This window comes from Hippopotamus amphibius, chromosome 8 (assembly GCF_030028045.1).
Source record: "Hippopotamus amphibius kiboko isolate mHipAmp2 chromosome 8, mHipAmp2.hap2, whole genome shotgun sequence".
Taxonomy (NCBI): Eukaryota; Metazoa; Chordata; class Mammalia; order Artiodactyla; family Hippopotamidae; genus Hippopotamus; species Hippopotamus amphibius.
In genome coordinates, this window is record NC_080193.1 from 81,119,051 (window position 1) to 81,134,616 (window position 15,566).

General features: G+C 40.9%; 1 protein-coding gene across 1 annotated transcript in view; it reads left to right on the forward strand.

The window, feature by feature from the left end:
- The window catches only part of IRS1 (insulin receptor substrate 1), a 60,825-nt gene extending 45,577 nt beyond the window's left edge, over positions 1 to 15,248 (forward strand). The window contains exon 2 of the mRNA XM_057744577.1: positions 10,499 to 15,248. The gene's annotated coding sequence lies outside the window, so the exon portion shown is untranslated. The remainder of the gene's footprint in view (positions 1 to 10,498) is intronic.
- The last annotated feature ends 318 nt before the right edge of the window (positions 15,249 to 15,566 follow it).

Below are 15,566 nucleotides of genomic sequence, written 5' to 3' on the forward strand. Positions count from 1 at the left end.
CCTGATACTCTCCCCTGTGCACTCAGTGTTTTGCGTTACATCTAGGAGGTTCGTTTTTCCTCTGGAGCAGGGACATATGAAAACATGGGGCAGGACTAGTTAATCAGATTAACCAGCTGTCTTCTAGTAAAAGGTCATAAGGGAGGGAGATGCAGTAGAGGTGACTTTCCATCAATGGTAAATTGGGAGGCACCCGTTTGGGACTCTGAGGCCATGGTGTGACAGTCAGAAATAAAGAAAGCCTCAGAACAAAAACACTTCTTCCCCCCTACTCTTCCCGAGAACTGGCTGATGAGCATGTGCATGGCTTCTTCCATTTCCTCAGCTACAGGCAATAGCTCTGCAACACGGTTTCTCAGCCTCAGCTCTACTGACATTTTGGGCCAGGTAATTCTTTGTTGCAGGTGGCCACTCTGTGCACTGCAGGATATTTGGTAGTATTGCTGGCCTCCACCTACTAAACAGTATCTTTCTCCCCTTACCCCAACCCCAGCTGTGACAACCAAAAGTATTTCCAGGCATTGCTTAAGTGTCCCTCGAGAGGAGAAATGAGTCCTACCCATTGGAATTGAGAACTATTGCTCTAGAGCCTTCATGATCTTGGAGACTAGAGGGTCTCTGCCATGAGAAGTGGGTTTAGCCCCATGGGCACATTTCAGGTGGAGTCCAGGTGACTCCTACCTGGCACTCCAGTGGGTAGGGGTCACCTTCACGGACCCCATTCATCTCTCTTGGGACTGTGATCCCCTCAGAGTCACTGATAAGTATTCTTCATAAGGATTCCTTAGGTAAGAGTTGTCACCACTCCTTCATTAGGAATTTGACCTAACTGTCCTCAGAATGCTTCTAGTTCGGCCAGGCAGCCAGCTCAGTACAACACTAACATGATGTACTTAATTCAGCACGCAGGTAGGGAACTTTTCAGCAAATGCCATTTTCCAAGTCAAAAAGGCTGAGATGCCAGATAATGGAGAAAAGAGGGAGGAACAGGACATAGTGGAAGTGAGACATGAAAGGTGAAGAAAGCAAAGGACCAGGAGCTTGGGGTCAGTCAGTGTGTGAAAAGTCAGCCCCTCTTTGTCAACCAGAAGAATTTTGCCTCCTTATGTGAGACAATAAAGAAGCATTTGCAGTTAGAAATCTGCACCGTTGTCTGCTTCAGAGACCTTAGAGATGCGAGCGATGTATACATTATCAGTTATTTCAGATTATCCTCCTGATTTCTTCCCCTCTTTTTCCAGCTGCCAACGATTAGACGTGTGCATCTGGCAGCAATTTCAGTTTTTTGTCGAGTTGCTCAGGCAGCGTTGGCTGGCTGTGTCACTCTCCTGTTTGCTTCCTTCAGATGAGAGATGAGGGAAAAGAATTCGGAAACAAAAGCCACCGAACTCCTTCCCCAACAATTGGAAACATGCTTTAGCACCTGAAAGTCGTGCATAAGAATCTCATTGAACATCCATTTAAGCCTATTCATGAGAATTCTTTGTAAATTCTTTCATGTAGCTTTGTAAGTCTTTTGTTAGCTGACTTGGAAAGGATTGGGGGTGGGGGGCTGCTTCAAGCTTCTAATTTCTTCTGGGAAAGCAACAGAAGTGGCCTTTCCATGACATTTCTGTAGATGGCATTCACTGAAGATCTGCTCAAAGATCTGCTATCCATCCCAGTAGTTAACTGGAGCTGTTCCCTTTGTAGGTAAGCAGGTCTTTGTCTAAAATCATATCACAGGGTCTTATTTTTAGCTTTACTACTACTACTTTTACTACTTTTATGTTTTGTTCTGGCCTTTCTGCCATACCCACCTCCTTTCTGAAATAACATTGTCTCTCTTCCCAAGACATCCTGATCTTGGCTTCAGGTTCTGTCCTTGGATGTCATCTGGTCTGTGGATTCACTGTTGCTCGCTCTCCCACCAGGGTGTTTTTGGCTGGTGTATATTCAGTTTATCAGGAGAGGATATGAGATCTAAGGATTTCCAGTTTTTCATGACAGTGGTTCCAATAAGAGTCAACGATTGAGGGCGTCTTACGTGTGAAGCACAATGATGAGACCTTTTCATGTATTATCTCATTGAACCTCAATAATAACCCTATGGAATGGGTACTGTTAGCCCCATGTTACAGGTGAAGATATTGAGATTTAGGAGGGTGAGTAACTTGCCCAAAATTACAGAGAAGAGCAGCAAGAGAAGAGATAATGTACATTGTCTTAGTCTTTGTTAAAAGTTTAACTTGGAAATAAGTCCTGAGTTAAAATTGATCACTCTTTAAAAAGCATTAATAGCCATGTAATGGTTCTGTCTTCATTCTCAAAGTAACTCTTCTGGATAGAATTTCTTAAATTACATTTTAGAATTCAGAATTGCTTACAGGTTACTCATGTATCACTCAGGTAGAGGCAACTCAAGGGAAATGCGTTTATTCTGTTACTTTATTGTAAACAACCTGATGCTCGTCTTTAAAGTAACCCAATTATTTTAGAACTTTGGCCTTCTGTAGTCTAAGGTGGATGGTACAGTTTTCCATCTCCCTCACGTTGACTTTTGTTTGATTATTGCTCTCATAGCCCAGAGATCTTTATGCCTTGCATTTCTTTAACAAGAATTCTTAAGGTAAAATGAAGGAGAATTGTGGGTTGAATACATTTGAAATATGCTGCCATATATTTATATATTTATAACCTGTTTCAGTTGGTTTCAGAGAGTGTTCTTTCCTTATTTAGACTGCTTAAGGGGGAAAAAAAAAAGGAACAGCTCACTTAACTGCAAAGAACCCTAGATGAAATTCTTCTCAGCATTTCCTCCTTGTCATTCTCAAAGCAAGAAGGAAGACAAAGGCTAAAACCTTTTTGTTTGTGATTTATGATGATGTACTTCAGGAGATGTTAATTAGATGCGAATAGTAGGGAAAGTTTTCTTCTGAGCCTGTCCTTCCTATGAACAGCTGGGAATGGCCCTGTCCTCTGTTAGACCAATTTAATGACCAAAACCCTGCAGGAAGGAGATCAGGGCCACATGGCTGAGGTACCTCGTGATTCCTTTGAAAGATGCTTGTTCAGTTCAGTACATTTTTCTTGCATTACTAAGTTCTTCCATGAAGTCAGCCGCAACCCATGTTATCGGGGACTCCGACTAAAACTTGTGGTGAATAGGAAATAGATTAAACACAGGTTTTCCCTTTTCTCTGACTGCCAAAAGTGATGTCAGTGGTGTTAATGATCCCTGCCTCAGCCGTATGTGTGAACTCTTGTTCTCTGCTCTAGTTCCTGTGCTGTCACAGAAAAGCTGATGATGGTTGATAAGAAACAATTGAGCAGCCAGAAAATTACTCAAAGGTAAAGTCAGGCACTTGCTTCCTTGCAGTTTATGAGATGACTCCGGGGAGTGGACAAAGAATGTGACCTCTATTAAGTATTTAACAGAGAAAGTAAAGGCAAGGGGACTAGGTCTGCTTGCTTTTCTTTTGCCTAATTGTAGAAACGGTATTGCAAACACTTTTTACTCTCTCTACACCACACTGTAAACAAAGTTGTGATTTTCATTTAAGTCTACCGGTTTGTATCAGAGCCAGACAAATAAAACCTATGTCCTGTATTTCTGAACATTACCAAGGGGAAAAAAAAAAACAAAAACTGATGTGAAATTACAATATAAACCTCAGAGCTAGGAAGGTAATTCCTATAGGGGAGGAATACACTGCAGAAGTAGCTCCCATGAAAGCAGGAGAAAAGTGACTTTTATGACTCTCTTCCTCAGTTAAGGAAGATGATATCATATTATTTTCATGTCTTCAAGCAACAGGTTTATTTTAGTTGAGCTCGGTGGAAATGAAAGCTTCCTCTCCCCCAGCACATGTGGTCTGACTTGAAATGTTAAAGGGATTATTTTTCTGATTTCCTCTACCTTGACAATCATGTATATGGAGACATTAGAATTTTGGCAAAAGAAAGATTTGAGACATTTTGATTTACATGTTGGGGGGAGACCGTTATGGTGTTGACCCCCATTTGCTTTACCTTTTAATTACCTTTTGCTTTATCAACGTGCTCTGTCTTTAATAAAAAAGAATGGGCAGTAACTGAAGTGAATATTCTTCTTAAAAGATTTCTGAATGTTTATTCAAATTTCCTTACTAGATCGTTGACGGGATATTTTTCATTGTTGAGAACCATGTGTTGTTGTTGTTGTTTAAATCTATCTTCTCCATAAATCCCTAGCTCTCTTGAAAAGTTTCCAGACCCTGCTCCTTCTGCCCTTTGCTGCCGGGGAAGGAGAAATCCACCGCGCTGACAGCCTTCACCCCGCTGGACCACAGCGGGAGCCCGCAGGCGTGATGCTCTGCTCCTCGGGCCCTCCCTCTCTTCTTTCCTTTGCATAATTCGTGTGCCTTTCTTCATTGGTGGTCTCCTGAAGTCACCAGCCCTGCCAGAAGGTCTTTCCCTGGGACAAAAGGGGAACTGGAGCGAGATGGCCTCTCACATGTTGGCAACTCTCCCCGAATTTCCTTCCTTGGCAACTCTTTGAGCTGGAAGGGCTGGCCAGCAACCTTGTTATTTTCACCAGCCCTCCCCCATGTGACTCGCACCAGGCAAAGCTGCTGTTTAAGCAGCTCCATTAAAGCACTGGCTTGGCTGGTTGGTTATCCTCTGCCATTTAAGACCATGAAACTAAGTCTTTCCAGCTCAATTCTGGCCTGTTTTAAAAGATATCGGTTTCCTTTCTTTAGCTAGAATGGCTTTCTCCTTTCAATGTAAAGTAGTAAACATCTTGCATCTTACCTCTAACTTGACTTCTTTAGTTCATTCCTAACTTGATTTTTTTTTTCCTTTTTGGTGATTATGGTCTGAAGGCTTTAAAACAGAAGGCTTTTTCACTACTTAGGTCTGTCCTTTCCCAAAGTCCCAGCTTGCCCACCCCCCCCCCCCCGCCCGCCCGCCCCCGGTCCCAACCCCCACCTCCTGAAAAGCAGAGATGTTCCCCTCGGCCCAGACTTGAAGCTCTTTGGATTTAGCTTCCTTTCCCTTGGGTGATTACCATAGCTAACAGAACTGGGTGGAAATGCTGCTTCCGCACTAGATGCTATCATCAAACCCACAGGGTAGAACCCAAGCTCTAAGCCAGGAAACTGCTTTCAGAAGGGGTTTCACAGTCCATCAGATGGATGCATGTTCTCGCTTACCCATCAGAGATTGCATGGCAAATGTTAAAATAAGGAACACTTACACACTACTGGGACTATAAATATATTTGATACTGATACATTAAGAAAAATTACTGGGCCTGTTTTTCAGATTTCAGGTACGCTTAAAAACAGTGCTTTTGCAGTGTGTTATAAGGTGTTATAGGTAAGCATTCTAGAAGATTTGATCAGATCTAAATAAGTGGTACCATGAATTAACTACATTAGCATCAATGAGGTAGCTGAAGAAATGAACTGTGGTCATGGTTAGTGGTACACAGTTGAATATAATTATGCGAAATAAGAAATAAACAGACCTGGGAAGACAGGATATAGAGAGATGTCACAGGTGCTGTGTTCAGCATCCTTCAAGGTAGAGCGCTCCCCACTGACCTCTCTGCTCTCACATCCCCTCCACCTTTTTTCTCCTTCTAATCCCAGCCATTGGTAACCTTTGTCCCCTCTGAGAGTAGTCTCCTCCTATCCAACTCCTGGTTCTTCTGAATACTTTGCCTGAGCCATTCCCTTAAGGACTTAGGCTTTTGGAAACCAAACCCAGGAGGCCAGAGGTTTTTGTTTGTTTCTTTTTTGTTTGTTTTGTTTCTGCTTTCAAATTGTCATACTTCTCCCCATACACAGTGAATTGGGAGGATGGGAAAGGGGTAGAATACCAAGAAGGTTTAAACAGTTGGTCAACATTTTATCTTCTCATCACAGATTTTTCAGAATGGGAAAGAGCTAAATATGATTGAAATATTATTTTCCTCACTACTTAAACATTTTTGACATTAAATATAGAATATTAAAAGTTCAAATCCTTTAAGTAAATAGTGAAATCAGAACCATAGCTGGATAGTGGTTTTCCTTGGGTGACAGGAATTATAATGTTTATAATAAATTATATGTTTATTCCTTCTTTACATAAATTTTCTATATTATGTTCAAGGTTGTTGTTTTTTTTTTAAGTCACAGCTGTTTATGTTAAGGGAAAGAGAAATACGCTGACACATTTCTTCAAGTGGAGGAATTTATTTATATGAATTTTTCTAGTTGAAGCCACAATATAAGATCTCAAACAATGATCTCCATTGAAGAAAAGTCATTACTATAGTCTTCCCCCCCCCCAAACATAGTTGGATAAGGAAAAGTTTCCTTCTGGCTACATTTTAGTACATGACAGCAGCCAAGCAACTTACATTATTTTACTCCTGTTTTCTTAGTAAAAGTAGAAACTGCTAGTAGTGCTCTAACCAGGTATTTTAACTATGTTGCACTTGACTCAAAAAATTGGCAGGAAGTTTCAAGGCATTTAAATACAAGATAAAAACTTTCAGTCAGTGGGTTTGACTAAAAAAACACATTGCTGAAAGGATGTGGATCCTTCTCTTGTACTTATAACCTTATGCTGTTTCCAGCTGCTTACCCAGTGGAGACTAATCAGTAGGCTGAAACAGTGTGAAAGGAAGCAGAAGCTTTATTTGTTTTTCAGCTCTAGCCAGCATAGTTTAAGTGGGTTGAGTCCAGAAGATGTAAATTCCTACTGGATACAATAATGCAATAATCCATAGGTCTCAAGTAGCATTGCCCAAGTGTTGACTTATTTGATAATGCTTTAAAAATTACATTTTTCATTACTGGCAACAGGATTAGGTGGGTTTTATACTGTGAGGAGACACATGCAGACCATAGATGCTGATGTGGTGATGAAATTTTGTCAAAATGTAATTTCCTGCTACTAGATCTCGTGACAGGTGCATCATATTTCTGGGTTCAGAAGTTATTCCCCAGTGATGTAACTGAAGAGAATGTATCACGGGAACATCACCATTTGATATTTGCACAGCTCTTCTCAAAGGATATGTTTTGCTTTTTTTGTTTCCAGTTTATGAGTGCTACAAATGAGTTTTTGTAAAACATTGTAGCAATATTTGCCTGGTGTGATTGGTTGTGAGTGGATTGGAGTTGTATATGTAAATTGAATTAAACATACATAGCCCTCGTCTTCTTTTTCAGTGCGTATTACAGTCTTTATCATTGTGTTTTTATTTGTCACTCAACAGATGTTTATTGCATTTAATGACTATGGGAGCCTAGTATGGATATTGCTTTTTTTTTTTTTAGCATAATCCTAAATTACAAAAATGTGTGAATATACATTCATAGATTATGCATATGTGTGCAAATATACATGGTTGCCCTTCTTCAAGTGAGCTGTTTTATTCAAGCTCAGCCCTTCTTGATTTCAAGTGTGTAGAGCAAGGCATATAGACAGATGAACTGAAGTCCCATGAGGCGTCTGCTCAGGTCTGTAATGTTAGGAGGGTACCTTTCCAACAAAACTAATTATAGCAATGGCGAACAGCTATGGTTTTGGAACTTAAGTTTTGGAGTTCTTTGGTTTTAGATAGTACCTTGCTGAGAACCATTACCCAGCTTAATCAGCTCTTTTATTCACCATATTTGGCTCTCAAAGCTTTTTGGCTGCCTTCAGAAATCAAATGTGCCCACAAAGGGCCAAACGGGCTGCTACAGAGACCTTTCAAAAGAATAGGCCCAAGGCTGAGAAGGCAGTTGCAAGAAAGAAATGGGACTTGAAGAAGGCATTCCAACAATGTCTGCATGATTGGAATAAGTTTGCAGACCCCAAGGTGGCTGCGGAAAGGACAGTCGTCACTGAGGATGTCTGTTAAAAATCTGTTGTTTACCCAGTAGCTAAACTTCATGTACACATACACACACACGCAAACACACAGACCCTTGCACAAAGATAAACAGTTGTGAACTTCAGACTCTCTCTTTAAATTTTTCCAGGCCTCTGTTGTCTGTTTACAGCTTCTGCTCCCATCTCCATGTCAGCCATACCTACCACTTTCCCCCTTGAACTTTTTCCTAGACTCCTAAGTTGATGGCGCCGGTAGGTAGCATTAGTGGTTGAGACAGGAGTTGATCAGGATTTACGATAAAGGCTTTGAAAAGGAGTATGCTGAGATTTTGAAGGGGAACGTATATGATGGAATTGATATACCCTTTTATTTCTTTGAACATACTACTTGTGGGAAATTACAGGGATGGGCAGAGTGGCCCAAAGCAATAGATTTCAGCATCAGGTGAAGCCATATATATATTTTTTTCTCTTTCCTCAAAGGGCCCCCAATTTCCGCCCTTCTGCATCCGTGCAGGTTGGCACATGTGATGACACAACTGGATATAGTTTGTTCCTGTGCTAAGCTGCTCATTCAGCTGTTCCGGATGAGAGCCAGATGTAAAATGAAAAGCATACCGTGTACCCTTAACTTTTCCCGCATTTTATATAAATTGGCAGTTTGTTTGTTTGTCTCAAGCCTTTTAATAAAGCATGGCTTTCCTACCTAATTTTAGGCCTGGATGTATGAAGCTGTGTTAAGCTGTGTGTAAATATCCTGGTAGCATTTTGGTAGATTGCAATATGAATTCAGGAGAAGCTTGAACATAAGATCTCAGGGATTTTTTGAAAGGCTAAGTTTTCCTTTCACTTGTAGCTTTCACAGTAAATCCTATTTCTCTGGCAATTAAAGAGATAAGCCTGGAGTGCTTTTGTTTGTTTGTTTTTGTTTTTATGTTGGTGTCAAGTCTTTATTTGTAAGTAGAAAAATAGACTCTATCTGTTACTTAGGGGTGGAGTTAATATTGTGAAATAAACACAAATCTCCTGGTCAAACTCAAGTCCTCATCTGGTAAATTTCAACTTATCTGAAAGCCATTCTGTAGATGGTGAATGCTGGCTAGTCCCAGCCACACTCTCCTTCAAAGAGGAGAGAGGGAGAAAAAAAGTGACGCTGGTCGACACATCATGTGGATTTCTGTGTCTGACCTTGTCGCTGACATGGGTCATTACTGCTTGTGTGCTGATCATACCACAAAGCATGTCCTTGTGGCCCCTTCACTTATTTGAAGACGCCTTGGCCTGTCCTTCTAGGTTCCTCACCATCTCCCCCAACCTACATCTGTAGACGTCACTCCTCCTACCCCTTTGCAGATACCTTGCACTCTGACAAAACCACATTCCTTACTTGGCCTGTCCAGGGCTGCGCTCTCACCCCCCTGTGCCATCAGTGGGAAGTGTGCCTTGTCCCTTGCACTCGTTCTGCTGAGATCTACAGAGTTCCTGCTATGTGCTAGCCCTTGTGCTGGGCTCTGGAGGTGCCACACTGAAACACCATCTCTGTTTCCACATCCCCAAACTATTCTATTTCTTCCAAACCAAGCCAAGCATGTCAACGAGGTGCTTCCTTTACACTCCTAGCTGGAAGTGTTTTTCCCTCCTCCATATATCTAGAGCTTTTAGCCGATGTGCAGCATTCATGGAATTCACCCCATTTCTACTTTGCATTCCATCTATCTGTGAATGAAGCTTACCTTCCTTGCTAGAATTTCTAGAAAGCAGAGCCTATAGCAGAATTCATCTTTGTATCCTCCACAGTACTTAATGCAACCATTTATTCATTCAACAGGTATACTGATTAGCTACTCTGTGCCCCCTGCTGCTCAGGGCATTCTATAAATATTGATGTTTATAGATTCCATTTGGAGGCATGAAAAATAAGGATCTCAGAAGGATATCTAATGTTAAGGCTTAAAAGCAAAAGAAGCTTTATGAGGTTGGAAAGGTGTCTCCTCTCTGGAGGGGAATGGGTAACACCCCTTGAGGTCTGACTTTTTAAGTTGCATAGAAGAAATGTCGTATTTGTGCCAGAATAACTTATTTCTGTTAGACCTAAATCGGAACCCCTTTGTTTAGTTAACGATTAACTAGGTCTCTTTTGCTTGGATCTCCTTTTTCGTCTAAAATTCTCCTGTTAACCAATGTCAGGTTAAAAACCGATTTCAGATTTTGTCATGTTAAGCCCTGCAACTTCAAATTCTAAAATCTGTCGTTGACTTTTAACCAAAAGAAGATTAAGCATAGCCTGACTGTAACCTGCTTACCATATTTTGTGGTTGTTTTACACAAAAACTGCAGTGGGCTTTTTTGCTTTGATCATAAGAACATCAAAGTGTTTTGTATTTTTGTGTTGCTAAACCTCTGAAACCTCCACATCACATCGATTGGTTTACTGACTTAATATTGACTATTTTGAGTTTGTGATTGCTTTAGACTCTTGCATTTTGAAAGAAAAAAGAAGTTAAATACAGTTTGTTGACTGTACTGAAGTACTCAGTACTGCTTGTGCCCGTAACTTCAGTTTATCTGGTGCTGCCCTTTTTAAAAGAAAAACCCTAAAGAAATGATCAAACATGCATTTTGAGATGCCCGTAGTGACAAATTCTTTCATTTTCCATTTCAGAATGAAGACCTAAATGACCTCAGCAAATCCTCCTTTAACTCATGGGTACCCAGACTCTAAATATTTCATGATTCACAACCAGGACCTCACATCTTCCTCCTCAGTAGATGGTACGATGCATCCTTTTCAGTTTGTTTACTTTACACAATCCTCAGGAGTTTGTTGACTGAACTGCACGTTCTATATCGTGCCAAGAAAAAAGCACTGTGACACCAGAACAATGAGTCTGCATAAACTTCATCTTCAACCTTAAGGACTTAGCTGGCCACATGCGCTGATGTGCCCCCCCACCGTGCCAGGAGAGAATGGGTTTACGCTCACTGCATTTACAAGGCACATTTCATCTGCTGCTGAAACTGCGTACGACAGAGCATCGTTGTAAATTATTTCATACGGAACTGTTTGCGTTGGGTGGAGAGAGTATTAACTATTTAACATAGGTTTTTGATTTATATGTGTAATTTTTTTAATTAAAATGTAACTTTTCTTACAGCACATCTTTTTTCGGGATGTGGAACTGAGGTATACAATGTCCTGTTGTAAAGAGTGGAGCAAATGCTTAAAACAAGGCTAACAAGAGTAGAATAGGGTACAATCCTTGTTTTAAGATTGTAATTGAGAAAAGTAATATAATAAGAATCATAGTGCCATAGATGGTTCTCAATTGTATAGTTCTATTTGCTGATACTGTCTCTTGTAATATAACCCTGATGTTGAGCTGAGATCCTTACAAGAATTGATCTTAATTTTGTATTTTTTTTTCTTTAAGGCAATAGGCCATGTTAATTAAACTAAAGAAGGATATATTCTACTGGGTATTTTCAAGTGTCAGCTTAAAATCGACAATTGATTGGAAGCAGAATTACAAGGAACGGAAATCAGTGTCTTCCATTGTATATACTGTAAAGAGGAGGAGAATGGGTGATCCCTTTGCATCAAAAGCTCTCTTTGGAATGAACAATGTGGGTGTTTGTAAATTCTGGAAATTTCTTTCTATTCATAATAAACTAGAGACTGTTGATCTTTTCTTCTCCCCCTCCCCCACTTCTGTAAGCTTCCTGTTCCATTGCCACCATTTTTTTTTTTCTGTCGCACACGTTAGGATCTTTCATTTCCTGCACTGTCTCAAGAAAGATGTAAGACAAGTGAGTACTTGTCTTTCATTTCTAACAAGAAATTAAAATTCCAGAACGTACTTTTTTATCGTGACCAGGGCTACATGTCACTTTCCTTAAGACTCTTATCTCATGTTTTCTGAGAACATCCAGTATTACATTATTTAACTGAATGTAATTTGGTCCATTTGCCCTGGTGGCTACTGGCCTATGCGTGATTCGTTAATAAAACCCAGGGCACAGAGAGCACATCAAAGCGTACTGACCTGCTATGGAAACATCTAGTCAGCAGTGAAAATGTTAATCCTTTTCTTGTTTGGAAAGTACACACATCTTGGAATTTTTCCTTGTGAAAAAGAAATGGCAATCAACGTACATCAAGAAATTGCCTACTGAGTTTTAAATCTTTTGAGCGGGAAATTTCTGAAAGGTTCGGTGAATTAAGGCTAGCATCAGGCTGCCTTGGAGTCTGTGTAAACTCTCTGTCGGGAATTCCCAGTCCTGCTGTTGAGAGGAGCAACATTTTCTTTCACTGAAGGATTGAGCTCCCCGGGTGGGGGAGGGGCTGCCAGGAAGGGGCCAGGGTTGGGGGCCATTGCAGTGGCTGCTCATCAATGGGTCAGGGCTCCCATGCTCTACTCAAAAGGGAGTGGAGATCACTGGAACCCCTCACCCCGCTGAGGCCTGGGTTACTGTTAGCTCAGCTGGATGGCATGTACCTCACAGACTCTTGTACAATGTTCATTGCTACAGATTCTAATCATTTGCACGCTCATCAATTTCTAAGATCAATAGGTCTGTAGTCATAAGAATCCATTGTTTTCAAGGAACTTGCTGAATGACATCATTTCCTCTTAGGAGAGAACACGACCAGTTTTTAAAAATTTGATATGAAAGTTTTTTTTTTTTTAACTCTTTCACAAAAAAGACTTTCTTAGTCAAACTAGCTTTCATTTTTCAAGTATTCTGACTCATACTCTTGCTTGTGTAGGAAGGAAGCAAGCTGTTCCGCTCTCTTCCATTGGAGACATAAATAGTTACAGAGAAATCAACAGTCAGCCCCACCCATTTTCCTGTAAAGGTGGTTATTATTTCTCAAGCAACCTAAACTTTGAATGTGTATTACCGAGATACCTCTGTCTGTGGGGTTATCAACATATTTTGGGTGAGAACAAGAAAGGAACCAGGCTGGAAAAACCATCTCTTGGTTTCTGTTTCTCTGACATTTTGTTGAGTCTTAAGCTGCTTCTAGTGGTCCCTGAGCTGGATGTTCTGGTGGTGTCAAACTTCACCCATTTAAAACTGGAAGTTGCTGGTATTTAAGGCAAAAACTCATGCTCTGTCTACACGAGGGGTTGACCTTCAGCTGCTAAGTCCTTGTGTTCAGTTCCTATTCAGGAGACTTGGCTTTTATCCATTTCAAAGTATTTGTAGGCCAGTCAAGGGCTTACATTAATGGGACTTCTAGTGGCCTCTGGTTAACCTATAAGTTAGTGACTTTTCTTCACGAGACCAGCCTTTCACTGTTCTTTCTTAGAAACTTGGGCAGAATTTTAAAATTCTCCTTTGTGGAGAGAACAAATATGTTCCATGACTTTGATGATATCTTTATTCTGGGCAAAAAAAAAGAAAAAAAAGCCCTAGAACCGGCTGAAAGTGAAGAGAATCCGTTAATGATCAACCACCTGAGTCAATAATGACGATTCAGTACTGATGGTACGTTTGAGGCTCTTTCTTGCTCACTTTCAAAGGTCAGGGACTCTCAACTAACCTGCGTTGACTGCAAAAGTGGATTTTCTAAAAATCACCTAGCCAGAAGTAGAGATTTGTAACTTTTCTTTCCCTGACGCTTGCCTCCTAGGTGTCTTTTAAATCTGAGATGTTAAAAGTATTAAACAGGTTTACTATACTGTAAGAAACAGTATTTGACAATACCGAAGCCCTGCTTTGTTCCGCCTTGCATCCTGAATGCAATATACCGTGTCGTTGAAAACTTTCAGTTTTATTTACTGCAGGTGATTTCAGAATGGGGGAGGGGAGCTCATCATCCACTGACAACAGAGCCACCAAAAATGAGATTAATGTGCATTGTTCCAACTGCTGTGGCCGAGCTCTGCAGGTCGGTCCATCACACAAGCAGGCGCTGAAACCAGAAACGCCGCAGGAATTAAGACCTTGACCGGGGAGAGACAGCACCCTCTGGAAGGCATGGGGAGGAGAATGGACGGAGGCCAGATAGAAACTTACTCCTCTGCAAGGGCTTGTCAGGGGAGTTAGTGTTCTAGGACCTCACGTATATTCGTCGGAGGGAATGCTACGTTTATATAGGCTGCTGACGAATTTGAAAGGAAGAAGCACACATTTCTAGGGATGTGAGGAAATATGACCTTGCCAAATGTAAGAGAAAGACCTCCACTCTGTGAGTTTAGTCATGGGGGGCAAATAGAGCCTGTGGTCACTAGACCATCAGGAGGTTAAACGCTTGGTGCTATTGGTCATTTCCGAAGCCAAGCCAGAGAAGATGGTGAGGGTCCTTCTATAGCTCTGTAAATCAGTCTCCTGAGGGTGAAAAGACAAGGTATGGGTCAGATGGCGTATGGGGTCCCTTCCCTACTTGTAACCCGAGTATCAAATTAGGTGCTGGGAGGATGTGGGATGATATTGGAGGTGTTTGACCCTACTCTTAATGAATTTTTCAGTAATCAAGAGCTCAGAATTAACTAATGTGATTAGAAAAACATACAGCGTAGCTGAAGAGTTGTCTTCCTTTCCTCGTTCACTGATGATGGCATCTGTGATGTATATACCAAGAGATCTGGTATTATAGACTTTGGCTATTCATCTGGCATTTAAATCTCTCTATTTCTGTTGTTAATTTCCCCAGTGTTAACCAATGTGCCACATGATACGACAAATTCAGTAAACAGGAAAATGTGTCTGTATTTGTATAGACATTTTTAGTGCTTTTTTTTTTTTTTCTTAGAACTTTGCTCTCAGCTTAAGGATGTAGCTCCCAGAACCATTTTTGTTACAAAGTTCTTTCCTTACAACTCTTGGCTACAGGGTGGGCCAAATTCAATACATATATATTTTTTTCATTTAATATACGTGCAGGTTGGTTTATCATCTTAAGATGGTGGTGCTGCTCATGGTGCTACTTCATCTGTGTTCAAAAGGACCAATGCATGGTCTGTATTGCTACCAAAACATTTATTGTATATATGTGTATAACATATGTATTATGTATATATGTAATGGGTACCAGGCCAGGTATATAATTTTATTTAGAGTCACTTTTTCCAAGTTTTCTTCATAGTGTTATGCTTATTTTCAGTTTCTGCCCCCTCCCCTCACCCCCCTGATTCTGTCTGGTACTTAGAACTGTAGTGTCTTCATCGTTAATTAAAGAAAACTGTCTAAATGAATGCACAGATGTGAATGCCAGTGATCCTTCATGTTTTTGATTCTGGGACATGACGTAGAAACTGCCAATTAAAGTTTTCCGGGGCATATGATTGGGTAAGAGCAGTGTGACACTGTTTAACATACTTTAATAAATGATTTTGGAACCGATAGGTTTACCTCATCCTGTCCCTCTTCACTTGGCTTCCAATGGCCAAGAGTATAAAGAAAAAGACCACTGAAAAGACTGTGAGTTGATTTTGTTGGTGGTGATGTGATGGGAAGAGGGAGAGGGGAGCAAAAATCCATCCTTCCCGGGGTAGAAAGATATGTGTTCTGTTGAAAGCCGCTAGAACAGCCTTCTTAACCTTCAACAAAGCGCTTGTTCTGGTGCAGGTTGCCTTGGAGAGGGCCTGGGGACAGGGCCTGAGATGGTTAGCAGCATCTAGGTAGCTTTTGAAAAACATCAGTGGCCAAGCCAAGAGATGGCCATCCAGAGGTGCTGATTCACCTTGTCTGGGATGGGGGCTAGGCATAAGTTGCTGCTGCAG